Source organism: Rhamphochromis sp. 'chilingali', assembly GCF_963969265.1.
Source record: "Rhamphochromis sp. 'chilingali' genome assembly, chromosome: 10".
Lineage (NCBI taxonomy): Eukaryota > Metazoa > Chordata > Actinopteri > Cichliformes > Cichlidae > Rhamphochromis > Rhamphochromis sp. 'chilingali'.
The window spans coordinates 8,162,570-8,184,167 of record NC_137937.1 but is presented as its reverse complement, the minus strand read 5'-3'; positions in this window follow the sequence as shown (position 1 = coordinate 8,184,167).

Sequence of the window (21,598 nt, the reverse complement as noted above, 5' to 3'; positions counted from 1 at the left end):
ATTGACCAAATACTTATTTTCCACCCTGATTTACGAATAAATTCTTTACAAATCCTACCATGTGGATTCATGGATTTTTTTTCACATTCTGTCTCTCACAGTTGAAGTGTACCTCTGGTGCAAATTACTGACCTCTGTCATCATTTTAGGTGGAGGAACTTGCACAATCGGTGGCTGACTAAATACTTTTTTGCCCCACTGTACTTTTAGTAAAAAATGCAACTATTGGTAGGGCACCTGATTGTAATTAGATTGTAATCTAAATTAGATCCTGCATTAAAAGTCTGTACTATATAGATCCATGGTTACATCAATAGGCAAACATTCAGAATGTTTTTTTATGATTTTTGAAAAAATATGTACACAAAGATAAAGACATTCTCATGACGTCATGACGACGAATTTAACGTCCTAGGACCTGGCGTCCACATATGTGGACATCACATTTTGGGTTATTTAGACTAAAATATTAAATTTTGCTCTACATGGGCCTGATATCCACTTACGAGGACAATATACTGCTACTGTTCTATTAAAATTTTAAACGAATATCCTCATATGTCGCTCTTATTTTTCTTAAAAAAAAATAAGGTAAAAAAAAATCTGGTAATTCTTTGATGTTTGTGCATATTGTAAAAACAAAGAGAAATGGAAAATGCATGGCGTGAAAGAGTTCGGGTCTTAGGAGGTTAAAGCAACTTCCTGATGATACACTGAAGACATGCTGGAGCAGAGATAGTGTGTTTGTCTACAGTAGGTGGTATGTACAGCAGCCTTTTTGATAAGGTGTCTAGGCAGATATTACTAGCTAACAAGACTACTACTTATCTAAATTAATGCAGAAACAGATCTAACTTTAAATTTAAAATGTTATGTCTAAAAATATTGAGTGAAACCTCCCTAAATGTTAGTTAGGTTTGCCAAAAAGTTGAGTTTTAAAGGGATTTTCTTTCCTTCACAGATGGTATCTTTGCTACATACTGTATGCGCAAATGTTGTCTGGTCCTTATAACAGCAGATGGGCAGAAGAACTGCCATCTGTGGTGTTATGGAATTTCCACTCACGATTGTTTAAGTGGCAAATATATGCGTTATACAGTGGGTAAAGTAAGCACTGAACACATCACCAATTTTCTAAGTAAATATATTTCTAAAGGTGCCACTGACACAAAATTATCACCAGACGTTGGTAACACCCCATCCAATCTACACATGCAAAGAAAACAAACCATGGACATCCATAAATTTAGTTATGTGTAATAATGAGAAATAACATAGTGAAAAAATATTGAACACATGAAGAAAGGGAGTTGCAAAAAGGCATGGAAAGTCATGACATCATCTGAAATATATAAGTAATTAGATATTATACCAATATTACTAATAATATTAGATTGCTTTCTAATATAAGTAATTAGAAAGCAATCCTCCCACTTAGTTTATCAGCTGGTTCAATCCCAACTGATGGCCTATAAAAATGATTTCATATTACCAAGGTGTCACACAAGAAACATCTCATGATGGGTAAAACCAGTGAGCTCTCTCAAGACCCAAAAATAAAGAAGAAAATAAAGAAAATAAAACACACAAAAAAACATGATGAACATTTTCCTTCATGGTGCAAAGAAACAACTGCTGAGAGAAGATCTGGGATCCGGAAATAATAAATGGACATTACTGTTGTTGACAATTTATCAAGAATTTAAGGCAATATTTAACCACTGTGGCTAGCATACTGTAGCATTCAAATGGGTGTGAGTATGGGTGTTAGCATTAAACCATCATGAAGCCATGCACCTTTGGTGCAAATGAAAGTATCAATGGTTCAGCACAGTCTCAAGAGTGGGGAGGAAATACCAGCAAATGGACAAATATACAAGTACAGCTGAACAGGATTGTACAAGGACATCATCCAATCAGCAGGACCAGTTTATGCTCCTTTGTACGAGGAGGAACTGTGGAAGCACTGCCGAGTCCTACGGTATGACCTTTAGTGAGCTACTCATGTGCATGCTTCTAATCAAATTGTCAGAGACTCCATGAGGGTGGCATGAGGCTCTGCAATCCTTTAGGCCCTGGCCTTGCGCTTACAGCCAAGCACTAAGCAGATCAACTGTCATTCACCAAAGATATGCCTCCCCAGACCATCACAAACCCACTGCTACCATTGGAAGGAAGGAAATCCAAAAAAGTCAATCCAATCACAATCACAAATGAAAGGCTTTGATTAATTTCATATGCGTGATTCATATCCAGTACATACAGATAAAGAAGATTATCAGAAAGGATGGTTCTCTTTGAATCGTCTACATGTATCCTTCATTCTCTACTTTGGAGCTCCTTACATTACATTTTTTTCCTACTGAAATTTTTCGGCAGTGTGGGTTGGTGTGTACTGACCCATGATGATAGATTATTCTAATTAAGCTATGCAGACAACAGCGGCCCATCAAGAGGCAAGACTCATTAATTCATTGCTTTAAAATTTGAATCATAGAATGTAAATGGGAAAAGGTCCCAAATTAGTTTCTGCATGAGGAGGCGTGCCGGGAAGGAAGCCACAGTGTTACCAAAGCATCGTTGCTGACCTCTAACAGTCATTTAAATTATCTTACCACATACATTCATCAATTTGTCAGTATCACTTTTTTATGCCAAGCCATCAATCATTATGCAAAAACATCATAAGACTGCAGGAGTTAGTTGATGACAATCCTTTTTTTCAACAGTTTTACTAAAGCTTTATGAGATTATTTAAATAGCTGAAGCAAGCATTGTCATTTGGATGCTCTTTAACTGGATTCCACACCCTAGCACTATGATACCCAAAGTCACAGCTTATGTGTAGGTATTCTTTTGATTGCTTGAATTGTGATTTTCACTCCTGTACCTGAACATGATGAGAGCAATAAAAAAAAAAAGAGTTGGGGAGGATTGTGCAGTTCTTGCCTTGTTTTTAAAGGAAAAGGAGGATTTTTGAGGACTGTGGATGAGTATGAGATCTGTATTCCTTTTCCCAGAGCTCACCCTCACATGTGTGCCAATTTAAGCTAGGAGACAGAATAAACAGAAGAGAAAGAACTGAGAAAAGAAGCCATATACATCTGGGACAGAACCAAACCAATCCAGTGCAAATCCTTAATGCTATCTGTAGCGATGCATACAAAATATGTGAAATTGCTCTTTTCCTGTAGTGAAGGAATTAGCAAGTGAATTAAGGAGCTTTGCTGAAGAACTATGTGCAAATGACAAAGTGAGTTTAAATTCCAGGAGAAAATAACCAGATTCTTTATATTCCATATACATAGCATCTTCAGTAACTCCAAAGGCATGAATAATGTGTTTAAACACTATTTATGTAATATAGATTGTTTCATAAGGAAGATTTATAGTAGAGTAGCAGAGTGACCCAAGAATAAGGTGAGCCTTTATTGTGGCTCATGAAAAAATTCCCAGTGGAATATTGAAGTTTAACCAAACTGGAATTCAATCATACAGTACAAGGAAAAATCACACAGTAAAAAACAGAGGGGAGCATTCGAGACAGAGGACAAACACTGGTCTACACAACTTCCAGTTGTTGCTGAAAATTGTCTGCTACGCCTCACTTCCACTTATTACAGTCATTTAACTGCACCTCACAACTTTTTAGTGCTGTTAGAATTACCTCACAAACAGTAGGCTATGTCTTCCTATGCAGGTAATTGTACTAACAGCCTCTCCAACAAGTATGGACTCCAGTTTTTGGTGAGTGAAATTCTACTATTTTATCATTCTGTTAGCTAACATACAGTGGGGCAAAAAAGTATTTAGTCAGCCACCGATTGTGCAAGTTCCCCCACCTAAAATGATGACAGAGGTCAGTAATTTGCACCAGAGGTACACTTCAACTGTGAGAGACAGAATGTGAAAAAAAAATCCATGAATCCACATGGTAGGATTTGTAAAGAATTTATTCGTAAATTAGGGTGGAAAATAAGTATTTGGTCAATAACAAAAATACAACTCAATACTTTGTAACATAACCTTTGTTGGCAATAACAGAGGTCAAACGTTTACTATAGGTCTTTACCAGGTTTGCACACACAGTAGCTGGTATTTTGGCCCATTCCTCCATGCAGATCTTCTCGAGAGCAGTGATGTTTTGGGGCTGTCGCCGAGCAACACGGACTTTCAACTCCCGCCACAGATTTTCTATGGGGTTGAGGTCTGGAGACTGGCTAGGCCACTCCAGGACTTTCAAATGCTTCTTACGGAGCCACTCCTTTGTTGCCCGGGCGGTGTGTTTTGGATCATTGTCATGTTGGAAGACCCAGCCTCGTTTCATCTTCAAAGTTCTCACTGATGGAAGGAGGTTTTGGCTCAAAATCTCACGATACATGGCCCCATTCATTCTGTCCTTAACACGGATCAGTCGTCCTGTCCCCTTGGCAGAAAAACAGCCCCATAGCATGATGTTTCCACCCCCATGCTTCACAGTAGGTATGGTGTTCTTGGGATGCAACTCAGTATTCTTCTTCCTCCAAACATGACGAGTTGAGTTTATACCAAAAAGTTCTACTTTGGTTTCATCTGACCACATGACATTCTCCCAATCCTCTGCTGTATCATCCATGTGCTCTCTGGCAAACTTCAGACGGGCCTGGACATGCACTGGCTTCAGCAGTGGAACACGTCTGGCACTGCGGGATTTGATTCCCTGCCGTTGTAGTGTGTTACTGATGGTGACCTTTGTTACTTTGGTCCCAGCTCTCTGCAGGTCATTCACCAGGTCCCCCCGTGTGGTTCTGGGATCTTTGCTCACCGTTCTCATGATCATTTTGACCCCACGGGATGAGATCTTGCGTGGAGCCCCAGATCGAGGGAGATTATCAGTGGTCTTGTATGTCTTCCATTTTCTGATGATTGCTCCCACAGTTGATTTTTTCACACCAAGCTGCTTGCCTATTGTAGATTCACTCTTCCCAGTCTGGTGCAGGTCTACAATACTTTTCCTGGTGTCCTTCGAAAGCTCTTTGGTCTTGGCCATGGCGGAGTTTGGAGTCTGACTGTTTGAGGCTGTGGACAGGTGTCTTTTATACAGATGATGAGTTCAAACAGGTGCCATTCATACAGGTAACGAGTGGGGGACAGAAAAGCTTCTTACAGAAGACGTTACAGGTCTGTGAGAGCCAGAGATTTTCCTTGTTTGAGGTGACCAAATACTTATTTTCCACCCTAATTTACGAATAAATTCTTTACAAATCCTACCATGTGAATTCGTGGATTTTTTTTTCACATTCTGTCTCTCACAGTTGAAGTGTACCTCTGGTGCAAATTACTGACCTCTGTCATCATTTTAAGTGGGGGAACTTGCACAATCAGTGGCTGACTAAATACTTTTTTGCCCCACTGTACTCCATAACCCTGAATTGGATAAGGAGAAGAAAATGGATGCACGAGTTAGCTAACACAAGTTAGCAAGAATTCTGCTAACCTGTAATGCTAACCTTAGCTATTAGCTAGTGACCAAATCTCTGGCTTTAAAGCTTCAAAATATGGAGGGTTATGCTACAGCCTTATCTGCAGTTTGTTGTCGTTTTCCCATTTCTATTCTCAGTCCACACATTTACACTACTAAAACTCATTGACAACAGAATAGCTCAATATGATGAGTCGCAAGCCACCTTTTTTTTTTAGATCAACATGCACTGTCTTTGCTAAAATGAAAGCAGTCCAAAAATAGCTTTTAAACCTTCCCCCAGGAATTTTGTCTTTCTATTATAAGTTAGCACCTTCACTGAAAACATGCACGTTTCTTACTTTCCTGTAAGTGTATGTGTACTGACCCCTACCTTAACCATCTATTGTAAAGAATATTTAGCACTTATCAAACCACTTTCCTCTTCGGAGGAAATTAAATTCCCTCTCTGCATACAAAGTGGATGGAAGTTATCAAAGAAAGTAATGAACATGAATCAATTTTTAATGGTACATTAATAAAAAATTTTTTGCCTCATAATTTCCTGAGGCAGGAACACGGGCTCTTTAACTTTCCCTGAAGCCTTCTGCAAATCTGCTCTCGTTACTGAAGTAAATTTTACACGTGATATACAGGGATGAGGAAGAAGGGGAGATGGCACATACAGACAAATACAGGGAGTGCAGAATTATTAGGCAAATGAGTATTTTGTCCACATCATCCTCTTCATGCATGTTGTCTTACTCCAAGCTGTATAGGCTCGAAAGCCTACTACCAATTAAGCATATTAGGTGATGTGCATCCCTGTAATGAGAAGGGGTGTGGTCTAATGACATCAACACCCTATATCAGGTGTGCATAATTATTAGGCAACTTCCTTTCCTTTGGCAAAATGGGTCAAAAGAAGGACTTGACAGGCTCAGAAAAGTCAAAAATAGTGAGATATCTTGCAGAGGGATGCAGCAGTCTCAAAATTGCAAAGCTTCTGAAGCGTGATCATCGAACAATCAAGTGTTTCATTCAAAATAGTCAACAGGGTCGCAAGAAGCGTGTGGAAAAACCAAGGCGCAAAATAACTGCCCATGAACTGAGAAAAGTCAAGCATGCAGCTGCCAAGATGCCACTTGCCACCAGTTTGGCCATATTTCAGAGCTGCAACATCACTGGAGTGCCCAAAAGCACAACGTGTGCAATACTCAGAGACATGGCCAAGGTAAGAAAGGCTGAAAGACGACCACCACTGAACAAGACACACAAGCTGAAACGTCAAGACTGGGCCAAGAAATATCTCAAGACTGATTCTTCTAAGGTTTTATGGACTGATGAAATGAGAGTGAGTCTTGATGGGCCAGATGGATGGGCCCGTGGCTGGATTGGTAAAGGGCAGAGAGCTCCAGTCCGACTCAGACGCCAGAAAGGTGGAGGTGGAGTACTGGTTTGGGCTGGTATCATCAAAGATGAGCTTGTGGGGCCTTTTCGGGTTGAGGATGGAGTCAAGCTCAACTCCCAGTCCTACTGCCAGTTTCTGGAAGACACCTTCTTCAAGCAGTGGTACAGGAAGAAGTCTGCATCCTTCAAGAAAAACATGATTTTCATGCAGGACAATGCTCCATCACATGCGTCCAAGTACTCCACAGCGTGGCTGGCAAGAAAGGGTATAAAAGAAGAAAAACTAATGACATGGCCTCCTTGTTCACCTGATCTGAACCCCGTTGAGAACCTGTGGTCCATCATCAAATGTGAGATTTACAAGGAGGGAAAACAGTACACCTCTCTGAACAGTGTCTGGGAGGCTGTGGTTGCTGCTGCACGCAATGTTGATGGTGAACAGATCAAAACACTGACAGAATCCATGGATGGCAGGCTTTTGAGTGTCCTTGCAAAGAAAGGTGGCTATATTGGTCGCTGATTTGTTTTTGTTTTGTTTTTGAATGTCAGAAATGTATATTTGTGAATGTAGAGATGTTATATTGGTTTCACTGGTAAAAATAAATAATTGAAATGGGTATATATTTGTTTTTTGTTAAGTTGCCTAATAATTATGCACAGTAATAGTCACCTGCACACACAGATATCCCCCTAAAATAGCTAAAACTAAAAACAAACTAAAAACTACTTCCAAAAACATTCAGCTTTGATATTAATGAGTTTTTTGGGTTCATTGAGAACATGGTTGTTGTTCAATAATAAAATTATTCCTCAAAAATACAACTTGCCTAATAATTCTGCACTCCCTGTATTACAAGACTATAAATTCTTACATGAGTTCAGAAATGTGCATGAACCTATCCGGTCTTTAAGTGATGACATGATGAATCCTGCTTCTGCGTCCAAACTACCCCGTGTTTAATAAGGCTTTTGTGTTTTTAACATGTTTTAATGCTTTGTATCTTGTTCTTTGTATCTTGTCACAGGAGCTCGTTCAGTGAGAGACTGAGATTACCGAAAAGCACCACTGAACGACACAGGAAATCATTCCTGCCTGTGGCCATCTCCCTGTACAACGCATCCACTTAACACACTGTTTGCTGCTACAACTACACATGTTTCTTTTCCAAATATTTATTTATAAGTGACTTATGTATGTATGTATGTATATATATGTAATTTCCCCCAGGGATCAGTAAAGTATTCTGATTCTGATTCTGATTCTATTTAATCTCATCCTCCAGCTTCACTGTGTTTATTATGCTGACATAGCTGTGTTGCTTGCGATCACGTTGCACATCATTATATACCAGGTAGCCAAACTTCAGTAACCCTACAAACATCACTGTTATTTAGTTTTCTGTCTTCATTTATGTCAGAAGTGATAGCAGAGCTGTACATCTTAATTGGTTTCCGAAATCCCTCAGTCAGGACATGCTATGTTGTATTTAGATGGAAGCTAGCGAGCTAACTCCGTGCTAACTTCTAACTCTGTTAAATGTCAGATATTCCGTTTTCATGGATGCCTGGATGTTAAACTTAATTGTTACACCTGGTAGAGCAGAACGCTGATCATTTTATTACAGATTAAAGAATTTAGACAGTTTTTCAACTCTCAGTGATGCCACAGTGATCACTTGACTTATGGACCTGCAGCGGAGTTTGGGCCCAGACACGGCTAATGACCTCAGACTTAAAGACCGTTGTCCGGTCTTTAAGTCTGAGGTCATGGATACACAAAAAAAAGCCTCAGTCACAAAAAGTAAATCACTTCCTTAGCTTATCACACACGAGAAGAAAGCATGCAGTGTAAAATATGATGGTAAATAACCAGCTCCTTGCAATCAGCAAAGCCTGCACCTTTACAGGTTAAGTAATTTGAGCTTGGGTTTCTTTTATAGTAAACTGCTGTGGCTGTAAGTCTGCGTAAGATGGAAAGAGATCAACAGAGAGGTCTGTGGAAACAGTTTTGATTTATTTGCCAGCAATGTTATTAACCTGTGGTTAGCCAGAATGGCTACTATTGTGTTTTACCCAGGTCTCATTTCTCTACATTCTCTGGAGTTACAAAGCAAAAAAAAATTGTGTGTGTAAAGTTTATACAGTCTATAGAATTACAATGGCAAATATGGCTATAGTAAATATACCAAGTTCATATTTACATCAGAGAGTCTAGCCTTGGTAGTGACTCCAGGAGGCTCTACTTAAGCATAACATTTCTTGTGCCAAGTTTCTTCGTTGCATTTCATTTTTTACAAGTATAGAAAGCTACTTCATATCCTTTGCCAGTTGTTGAATCAACAATTAAGCTAATATAAATGTTGGGAAGAACCCGGAGTACTTACTGAAAAGCTGCAGATGATCCACACAGACACACACAAAAGGCTTCAGCCAAAAAGGACATTCAAGCCAAGAACCTTCTTGCTGTGATGCAGCAGTGCTGACCATTGCACCACCAAAATGCATTACTTAATTTCTTAACTTTCTTCTTTTATCCATTTAACTGAAGTATTCCTGAGGGTTGCTTTACCTTGTCCAGAAAAAAATCACCCTCCACTGCAATAGTTGCCACAGTAAAGTGAAATGTGCTTTTTATCCACGTGAAACAAAGAGCTTGTACTGCAGTTATTTATATATCTGTAACTTAGCTGCACTCATGTTCATTAAACTCAAAATTCTCTTTTGTAACTTTTTTTTCATCAAATGTAGACCTTTGACTCGTTGATGGCCTGGCTTCTCTACTGTGACTGTGTTAATGTTAGAAATACCTCTGTTCTTCGGGTGCATTTAGCTGTTTTTAAACACAAACTTCAGATTTTGAACCTTTCTTTTCCATGGCTGTTCTTTCTCATCATCCTTTCTCATAGCACACAGCAGGAAATAGTCCGCTTCAGAATGATTCACAGTATTGGGAATATTTTGTGTGGTTTAGATGGAAAGCTACTTAGAGAGCAAGGTGGCAGCACACATGGCAGCAGTTTATGCATCAGACTATTAGCAACTTTTTTGTTGTGTGTGTGTATTTATGTTGTCATATACACAAATTTTCACCAAGACGCTGGCCAGTGAAATATATAAATGCATTGGATATTTGCATGCACATCGACTTTTGCTGGGTAACATTTATGCCTAAAGTCTGAGGGGGAAAATGCTTACTTATTGGTGTGTTGTGTTTGGACCAAAACCCAGAATGTTGGGTTTCACATCAGCCAGAACAATCCAGCTAAGGATGTTGGGAGTTGCAGGAATTTAACAGAATAACATTTAACAAATAAATCGATACAAATTCATTGGCAATGCATCCAGATAGCTATAACTCTTAAATGTCATCATCATGTTGATGCTGAAGAAAGGGGATTTCCAGTGTCATTGTGAAAGAGCTTCTGGAAGACTGTTAAAAGTGAGACTAACAGAGAAGTCAGGTGTCAACAGCCACAAGGAGTCAACTTCTGGATTTTTTTTTCTTGAAATGATGACTTGATATGTTGACACTAATCAAATCAGTTCTGTCTGTTAACAATCAGATCATTAAAAAAAACTTACCAGGCATTTTTAAGTAGGCCTTCCATAAGCTGCCCAAAAACACGTCGTCTCCTGGAAACAGCATCACCACCATAAATCTGTCAGCTTTTCAAATGTGTTCCTTTATTCAAACAAGTTTTCCTGGATTTGCATATCAAATGTTTGCAATTATCAGAAACAGAAATTGATGCTGGTTACCAACTGGCACTCTGTAATTCAGCCACAATCGCTGCTCATTCATAACTGATGGGCCTGTAGGGCAGCAAGATGGCCTCCCTCCAAATTGCTAACAATCTCAAAGCCCGGGAGAGCTTGAAAACATTTTCACTGTAAGACAGCATGCATTCCCTCAAGATTATTCTAATAGCAGAGAGACGACAACAGAAAGAATCTGACCTTTAGCTGCACATGATTTTTTTGTGCGGTGTCTCATTATGTGTGCTGCTCCTCAGAGATTCAACAAGTGTTTAGTTGGATCACTGCCATTTTCCACATAACTGTGTGGAATGGTTTGTTAAATGTTCCAGTGAGTTAACACTGCTTCTTGTTAAATGTAATCTTTTGCAACAGGGGCATATTTACCATGTGCAATGTTGTTGTGTTGGGCTGTATGTTGCATGTAGAGCGGCACACGTTTATCAGCAGCACCTGCAGGGCATAGAGTAATGTATGCAAATCCAAGCCACGTACTTTTAATTAACGTCTGACCCCCCTAGCATTTAACTCAAATGCTGTGTGTTTATGTGTGTGCATGTGTGCACATTAGGTCCACTTTGTTGTGTTTTCAGGTTGCTCATCTGCATGTTAAGCACACATCAGGGAAACTCCCAGAAAAGATTCCTGACTTAATCAAATCTTCATGAATCACTTCCCTCAGAAGTCTGTTCTTGAAACATTTCACTAAATATGATATATTATTATTATTAGTAGTAGTATCATGCAGTTATCAAATAAACATGTAAGCCTATTTGCACATTTCATTCCACTAATGTTCTTGTTTTATATTAAGGAATCCTTTCCCATTCTTCATATCCTAAATGAGCTTTCTTTGCAATTAGGGTATTATTAAGCATTTGTATCAATAACTGGTAACAATACAAATGTGCACATACAGCGAATAAATTCCATCTTCTCGTGTTGAACTTGATCTGAAACACACTTAGATACTTTAGGACTTAAAATACTTGTGAGCATCAGTGAATTATGCTTCTACCAATAATAAGCAAGGAAGTTTTCTTATTAATGAGCAAACTTCAGTGTATAACATCTGTGTAACATCTATTCATAAGCATTTTTAAAACCATCAGCCGTTGCAGTGCGATACAGCTAAACTGAGTAAAATACATAAAACAATAAAGTGGATTTAAGAAAGAACACAAAATGAGAAAAAACAACTAAAGCAGAAGATATGAAAAGTAATAAAGAATAAAAATGGGTTTTGAAAGTGACTTTCTGGGGAGATTTCTGACAGAAGTAGGTAGTTTAGTCCAAAATTTATTAGCAGCTTAATTAACAAAGGTTTAACCTCCTCTGTGTTTTAAGGTGGATTTCAGGCCAGCAAAAGAGTACTCTGATTACCACTTGCAACCACAGGGACAGACTACCACAACTCACACTGCCACAAATAACCAGTGGATAACTCCATCTTTTCTATACAATCTGTTGCTTTAAGGCTGTGGTTCTCAAACTTCTTTTGGCCTGCCCCACAGTTTTAATCAATCATTCACTCAGTAATAAAAAAGTATTTAAGTGTAATATTTGTGGACTAAAGGGCATGATGGCAACAATAGCAAACCTGCATAGATATTTGAGACTCATTTATTTTTTTTACCACCAAGTTTTGAGTATTAAAAAGAACCTATAATAAAGCGATGAAATGGAACATGCTGCACAGTTTCATAACCCGCCTATCTTCTCGCTTCTGAATGTTGAACGTTATTTAACAACACTATAATTACAGCAGTGCTAATGCTAATCTGTACTGATGACTTAGCAAAATCAGGATGGTGTGTTCACCAAACATTTAACGAAACATTTAACCACGGAGCTTCTCAGTAACCGAGTAGAAAACAGTGCTTACACAGCTCACAGCTTTGTCTAGTTAAATATTACACGGAGCTTGTAATCACTGTTCTCCTATCAGTATTGACTGCTGCCTGTGCTGATGACACCATTATGTGCTCTGGGCCAGAGGCTGGCAGCTTATTGATTTTCAGGCTGGGTGGACAGTACTGCTGGAATTCTCTAATGACAGTTATGGGATTGTCCCAGTGGAGGCTCAAATATGTGTGTATGTGTATAATTCAGTGTTTTCTGCTTTTTCCAGACCTACTGGCTCACATTTCACCTGCATGTCTTCATCTTATTAGGCACTTTCATCTTTTTAGGCTCCCTATTAGCGGGCAACTGTGTGTTGTCAGGATACCACGTTGTGTTGGAACTTGTCAGTGAGATCCTGATGAAATAAGTAACATGAAAGGAATGTGTTGCCATTTAAGGATTAGTTTTTATTGGAAAAATATTTCAAATAAAACAAAAAAATGGTAATGTAACCACAGTTTGATGCAATTGGTACTTAATGTCATGTTGTGCTACTCTCTGCTTGGCAGTTGGTTTGACATTAAGCATGAAGACTTTCTGGTATTGCAATTAAGAATCATTTGAAGGGCAGATTATCTCTAAGTAGATTTGAATGCAGTCTCCATTCGAGATGGGTTGGCTGAAGACTGTCCATCTCTTGACACCCACCATGGGGTAAATGGAACTGTCACTACTAAATCCCAAGGAATAAATGATAGGCCAAAGTGTGTGTGTGTTTGTGTGTGTGTGTGTGTGTGTGTGTGTGTGTGTGTGTGTGTGTGTGTGTGTGTGTGTGTGTGTGTGTGTGTGTGTGAAGCATACCCCTTTAAGAATATTGCCCATCTTTAATGTAACTGGGAACATGCTGGCGATAGAAGATGAATTCCTCCATTTAGTTGTCACCGGTTCGCGGATGGTTTCTGCAAACCTCAAGAATTCTCATTAAAAATTCATGGCACTGTCACCAGTGACATGGCAAAATAAAAAAATAAAAAAATAAATAAAATGTAAAAGAAGGACCACACTACACGACACCATCTCTACCACCCACGGTTTATCCTTCATACCTCGAGATCAGATAAGAATCAAAGTATCTGCATCCCCCAAATGCATAATTGTTTTTTTTTTTTCATTTTTATGTAATTGGGTCACAATTGTGCTTCCTTCAAAAGATGCTTTGTAGTATAGAAATGGCATTTGTATTAAAGGCAGTTTCCATTTGAAGAGTTGTTATCATAAAAGGAGAAAAATGTCTCTATATGAAGTCTGCAGGCTGTACTAAAAGCTATTTTAGGGATAAAGACTTACTAGTAGCAGTGACCCTGGTGGTACTGGCATCTTAGAATGAAAGGTTCTCTGTTTTTTCTCTTAAATAGAGAAAAAAAAGTAAATAATTGCTTTTTTTCCCCATTTTTGCTGGTCAACACTTTGCAACTTGTGCCTTGTTTACCTGGATTATTGGAAATGGATCAAAGTGGCTGTGGTGAACACATACTATAGGAATATATGGTGATGTAAAAGAGTGTATGAAGGTGCACACATGTGGACAACATCCGATGTAGAAGGTACAATCTGAAATAGACAGGAGACTGCAAGGTGGTGTCAGGAGATAATGAAATTAGCCAGCAATGATTGGTAGTCTGTAGGATGCCTTTCAAAACCAAGGGAAACTGCCACAAAGATATTTGGTGTGTTCTGGACAGAGGACAAAGAGACTTGGTGGGGCAATGAGGAAGTACAAGAATGTATTTAACAGAAGATGCTATCAAAGAAAAGGTGGGATAGTTGGGGAGATGAAGAAAGTATTGGGGAGCTATGCATTTAACAAAGAGAAATGTGACAAAGAAAAAGGACGAGGCTTATTTTGAGCTGCATTGTGAGGTTGGATACTAAGGAAGGAGAAAAATAATTGTATCTATTGGGTAGGCAGAGAGATCGAGCTAGAAAGGATGTGCAGCAGGTGACGGTGGCTAAGGATAAAGATGCAAGTATACTAACAAGTGAAGACAGTGTTGAGAAGGTGGAAGGAGTGCTTTCAGGGCCTGATAAATGAAGAAAAAAGAAATACAATGAGAGATGTAGGATAATTGGTGAATCAGGAAGTGCAAAGGGCTTGTAAGGAGGAAGTAAGGGGAAGAGAATGAAGAGTAGAAAGCATCCAACCATCCAAAGGAATGGACAGTGCACAAGAGAGGTGAAGAAGAGAGTGCAGGCAGCGTGGAGTGGGTGGAGATGAGTGTTAGGGGTGATTTGTGAAAAAAAAGGTTGCAGCAACAGTGAACGAGAAGGTACAAGATGAAACCTGCTATGATGTATGGTTTGTAGACATTGACAGTGAAAAAAAAAGAAGACAGGAGACGGAGGTGGCAGAGTTGAAGGTGTTAAGGTTTTCACTGAGAGACACCAGGATGGACGGGATTAGAAATGAGTGAATCAGAAGGACAGCTCTTGTTGAGGCGTTTGAAGACAGAGAAGGAACAGCAAAACTGAGATCCTTTGGAAATTTGCATAGGAGAGAAGATTCATGGATATAATGAAGGAGGACATGCAGAAGATTGGTGTGACAGAAGAGGATGCTAAGGATCGGATCATTTGCTGTGGTGACCCCTACAGGGAGCAGTCGGAAGAAAAACACTATTGAAGTCACTGGATAAACAACACAGTTCACATGTAAATGGAAAGATTAATTTGGAATTCTTTGGCATTTGATGATTCCTTTAGTTTAATGATCAGGACAGGAGAGAGAGTGAAGGAGGAGAGCGTAATAGACACCAAAGCATCAGAGTTTAGCCAGTATCAAAAAAAGGACTGCACCACACATTACTATATAACTGAAATCTGTCCAAGAGAAATGTTTTTCAGATCTCCTGTGTGGCTATACAGATGAGAGGAGTGGATGAATGCCACCGAGGGGACATTTCAGAAAGCAAATACATCTATGTGTGCTTTTGATATATTGGAAGGAAAATTTAAAATTTATGGTGGCAAGAATTCTATATGTACATGGAAACATGGTCTTCTGACATGCTAGATTCAGCTTGTCATATGCTAATCCTCCTTCCTGCTCTTTTTCAAGTGTTTGAGAAAAGATTGAGCAGTGGAAGCAAACATGGAGACAGATGATCAATCTGCAACATATTACCTGGAGTTTGGATTTTTCTAGACAAATGAAATGTCAGTTGCATTAGTGTGAATTTTGATTGGTTTGCCTGGTATAGTAGGGCACAGCGCTGGCTTCAAAAATATGCTGCAGATGATGAGATGCTCTCTCTGTTTGAGAATCTGCCTGTTTTCAGATGTTATTCTATTTTTTGATCATTTAATCCCAGACTAATTTAGGGAAACGTGCTATGAGAACTCAGAGGGAAGAAGAGGTCCGTCTAATTTGATTGATGACTTTGCGTTTGGGACTCTAAGGTCAAAGAAATAATAACCAGCCTGCTGCACAGCTGTAACATTAAATTGGTTTTGACTGCTAGGATTAAATGGCCCAGAAATTTGTTCCAGTCAAATGTCACTCTTTCATCTTCCACTCATGAGGATTCAATTGCAGAGAATTAATTAAAGTTTATATAATATTTATTCCTAAATCTTAAACTTGGGCTTATTTTGAAAAAAATAAGCCATGTAATGTGAGTCTCCAGCTGCCATTCAACACCGAACAAGTAGCTGCCAAGAAACAGCCAACACTTTATGGACCATGTGATAATTAGCACAGATTTGAGACAAATTCATTTGTAAAGACCACCCGAGGGTTTCCGTTTCTCTTAAGCTTATAATGGTTCAATTAGTCTAATGGTTAGTGAAAATACTGCTCTACACAAACAATGCCCCAAGTGTAAAGAGTGCTGCACATTGGGAAAGCTTCAATCCTAAAACAAACCACTTAATTTTTTTTAAAAAAAAAGAGCACTTTTAGAGGCACAAGGAATTACTGCTTTTGACAGTCTGAGACACCTGTGAGTACAACTTTAAGGCACTAGAATCTTTTAGATTCCTTCTTTTGTCACTTCTATAAAAAAGACAAAATAGTGCAAAACAAACTTGTATAAACATGAAGCTTATGCCCAGATTGCTCTACATCTAGAATGGAGGGACAAACTCTGTATTTAAGACGAGGGAAAACTAAATGAGAGAAATGAAAAAGGGGAAAAGACACTTTCATAGACTCAGTAGAGTGGCACGAGAAAAGGTCACAAGGGGTCAGCTGGGTAGCTTAGTAGGAAAGGTCAGACTGCTGTGGTTAATAACAAGAATGTGTTTAACTCTGTTTTAATGATTACCAGGGTCAAATCAAGTCAGTTTTATTTGTGCAGCCAGAAATCTCATTCAAAGGTTGAAAAGGCTTCACAGGTAAAAAAACACATTAAAACAGGGTGAAAAAAATATCATCACTGATATATTTAAAAAGACGTTTATATAAACATGCACACCACCAGCAACACTTAAAAGAGTTAGATATTACATCCAAATAATGATTGGCATCATTTAGTATATTTAGACTGATATTGTAGACTTCTGAGTGAGCTCCAGGCAAGAGACTAAACCCCACTTTGTCCCTGATGCATTCTTTGAGGTGTTGTTATGTATGTGATAGTTAGAAAGGACATATTTTTCTATATTATTTTTATTGTTATTATTATTATTATACACATCAGCTTCTCTTCATAGGCTTTCTATTAAATCCAACTATTGGTTTCTAGGGTATATAGTAGAATAGGAGGTAGACTCCTCCTCTGTGGAACCAGCTCCCAGTTTGGATTCGGAGACAGACACGCTCTCTACTCTAAAGGTGAGATAATTAAAATCAAAACTGTAAAAAAAACAAAAAAACTGTATCAGTTAACTCACTTATTACTATCACTGCCCATCATTACTGCACAGAGATTACAGTTAAATGAAGGTGCTAGTGGCCTATCCTTTGCACATTGTGTGTAGGAACATTTTAGTCCAGTTTTTTCAGCAGCAGCTGCAGTTTTAAATGGTGTGAATGCAAATAAAGATCAAGCAGAATTCAAACTAGTAAGTGGGCAAATTCGGTATAAGGTTAGCAACTTCAAAGTTTCAGATATATTAAATGGTAAATGGACATGTTCTTATGCAACACGTTTCTAATTGAGCACTGAAAAGGCTTTATACAATGTGTAGAGTGCTGCAAAATGTAAATGTAACATTGTACTCTGATTAACTTTGGGAAAAACTTGGGGCTATGTATCATGCTCAGTGATACTTGGGCATGTAGAATGAAGCAGTCAAGGATTAAACTATCAACCTTCTGATTAGTAGCTGACTGCCTCTACCTCCTGTGCCACAGCCACCCAGGATTTAGGTTTGGAGAAGTTATAAAATGATTTGCATTTATAAAATTGGTATTTACTGGAGAATCAGTTGGTCAGCAGACACATGTCCGATCACTCATTGCAATGGTAAGCTGTTTTGGAGCAGCATGAGTTAGTATAGCAACGGAGGAAATGAACCAAAAAACCAAAAAAACCAAACACAGTTACATCAGAGTTTGTGTCACTGTGCTACAAATCCCGTTTTTAAGTACAGGACTGTTATTAACCTTCGTGTTGTTGTGTGTGTGTGCACAAATCAGAAGAAAGCTACCTTAAAGACAGAGTGGTTTCAAAAAGATAAAAAAAAAAAAAGTCTCACTTGAATAGAAGAAGGCTCAGGATTAGATAAAAAGAAATTATTTTGGACTGTAACTCATACAGAAGGAATTAATTAGGATACCAGAAAACTGGTAACAATGTGATCTACCATCATGATTATGTTTCTTGGATCTACTTAAAAGAAAAAAAAACTTTTCTGGTAGAAGTTTGATATCATGGATCTGTCATTTCTGAGCTCTAGAAATACAGGCATACACAAACAAGGGTGTTTGTGTGCTGGGGCAGTGCATGTGCTCCCCAGGAAAAGATATGAAAACCTCTTGTCAATGGGATGTCAGCTCGCTCGCTGTTGGGCTGAGCAGCTGGCTAGCTGATATCAGTCAGCGCCCTCTTAAAGCGTTTGCTGAACCCTATCAGGTTGTGTTCATCAGCTGAAGTAGACGGGATGAGCCAGGAGAGAGTGTCTGTCCCGCTGACGCAGCAGCGTCACCCAGACCTGTCCAAACACTGTCCCGCTCTGGATCCAGTGTCGCTTCAATAGACAGGCAGCCTGTGCTGGCAGCCCAACCGTGACTGCTCCGGTTACGGCTGCTCTCGCTGAATCATATCGTCTTTATTTGATCTTCTTTATTACACTCTCTCCAAAGTGGCACAAACAAAGTGAAATAGTTTAGCGTTTCATTTCTTGAGGACGATGGTGGGAGGTATGAACATTAATAGTGACAACAATACAAAGTGTTAGTAAGTCAGCTTAAATTTAATCATATAACACATCAAATAGAAAAGGACAAAAGATAGTGGGAACAAATCACATTCAAACACATCTTGACCTTTTTGTCTCTTGTCAGTTTGTTTGTCTTTATATGCCAGCTCTTTCCATCTATTTTAGTTTGTTCTAGCTCAAAATATCCATTATTTATCAGTTTTTGTCTTGCTACTTAGTACTGAAGCATTTCTAAAAAAAAATAAATAAAAAAAAAACAGCTGAAAACACTGCAGGATCACACAGAAAGAAACTTAAAGGCACTCTTCCCTCCTAATGAACTGAGCTCAGCAGCGTTTTTGATCTGATCTGACAATACAAGCATCCTCTGATTCAGGCTGTTGAACTTTGTTTTAAACCTTATTTACTCATTTACACTTCCATGTTTTTATTCTTGGGCTAAAGTAGCTTTTTTCAGAATAATCCTTATTTGTCTCATACTGTGTATTGATGCAACTCCTCAGTTAAGCTTTTCACCACCCACAGCTATTTCCGAAGCTCTCTCCCCTGGTGATAGAAGATGAATTCCTCCATTTAGGAAGGAATGGTGGATTGATGGGGCTTCTGTGTTCTCATGATAGATATGAGCATGAGTATAAACCAAACAGTGGGTCCCCTTTAACATGACTGAAGTTAGAGAAACTATTCCTCAAGTGCAGAATCAAATGTCTGTGTTCAGGTCGTTTCTTGAGTTTAAACAGTTGCGATGAAGTCTAAAAGCTGAACAAACTATACTGTGACCAACCTGTATCTTTGATATGAAAAAGGTTCACAAGCTGATACTTTAGAAATATAATGAACCTGAATTTTAATGTTAAATTATGTAGCCATGGCAACATATTCATTTACTGGTATGCTTTTGGTGTACCTTGATAATGTTAAACTGTCATAAAGCTCTGTTAACCTTACAACCTCACTTTATTATTACTTAAATCGCGCAGCTTCTACACTGTAAAGTCTCCGTTTCGTTAAAGGCATTTTTCTGTGACTTCAATTTGAATGTGATTGCACTGCTGATCAAGCACTCATGCAAGGATGCGAGGTCTATGTGCTTGTAATGAATCTCTAATCGTTCAGCTGCTACACTGCATTGTATTAAATAACATTTTGAAGATTTTTCATTATATTAAAAAAAAATTAATTCTCAATGTGTTTATGTACCTTTCATTTTATCATTTCATATAAGTCACATTGACCCTTCCTGTAGCAGAATTTCAGGAAGTGCCCTATAAGTTTATTACAGAACACTTCCTTATTAGGACCTATCAATTTCCAGTGCTTCCCACTCATGCATTGAAACCAGTGTCAAACATCTCCATCTGGAAAAATGAAGAATCTTTATAAAATGGTTTATATATGACTGAGTATGTGAAGGGAATACTGAATTAGGATGACACAGAATCCTGAATCAAAATACAGTGGCTTGCAAAACTTTTCCACATTTTGTCACATTACAGCCACAGACATGAATCAATTTTAGTGGAATTCCACGTGAAAGACCAATACAAAGTGGTGCACACGAGAGAAGTGGAATGAAAATCATACATGATTCCAAACATTATTTATTTGTAGAAAATGTTTGGAATCATGTATGATTTTTGTTCCACTTCTCTCGTGTGCACCACTTTGTATTGGTCTTTCACGTGGAATTCCACTAAAATTGATTCATGTTTGTGGCTGTAATGTGACAAAATGTGGAAAAGTTCAAGGGGGCCAAATACTTTTGCAAGCCACTGTATAGTATTGTCTTTCTCTGCATGATGTAATTGTCAGTGGCTGGGTCTGTGTTTATTTTTGTATTTGTGATTTATGTGAAAGGATGTTAAGGCAAAACAAATAATCCTAGAACTTGAGTTTAGTTTATGTTTCTCCTAGGTCTTCTGTGTCAGGTCATTTATTTCCTGTCTGTGTTTTCATGTTGTCACGCCTGGTTCATGTCTATGTCTCTCCTTGTTTCCAGTTTTATTTTGGAGAGGTCTTTTGTTCCATGTTCATTGTTTTAGTTTTGCTTTCCCTGTGGTGCCATGTCCTTCATTTGTGTTAGCTGTTTCCCCATTTGTTTCCCCGTATCACCTCCTGTGCGTGTGTTTAGTGTTGTCATTAAGTCTTTGTCAGGATGTCTGTTCTACTCGGTTCCCTTCAAGTCATGTACCTCTCGTCACAGTTGTCATAGTTATCATAGTGGTCATAGTTGTTTCTGTTTAGTTTAGTTTTGCCCAAGCTGATCTCACCTTGCACCTTGTTTCTCGTGCATCAATCCAACATAGGCTCGCTTGTGTTTAAACTCCAGTTCTGTTCTCCTGTGTCTGCAATTGGGTCCATATCTAAAACGCACCGGCTGTTCAGCCATGATAGTAATGATGTTATTCTTTATAGATTTCTTTATAGATATATAACATATTAACCTTGGCATCTATTGGCCAGTGTCACACTTCATATATCCCCAAGCATAAATAATCAAGATTAATATTTGTCTTTTTAGATTGATATTTGGCAAAATCAAACTAATGCAGTGATAGGGTTTGTTTCCCTGTGTTATTTCACTTCAGACCTATCTGGAAACAAAAAACACCTTTTCTAATCAGCACTTCATTGCACTGTAAAGCCGATGGCAATCTCCAGAATTTTATTTATTATAGCTCAACTCTTATATCACCAAAGGAATGGGGATAGTATAGTTTATGATGTATAGTGAATAGTTTATGAAGCAACGTCTCAGCTGGCAAA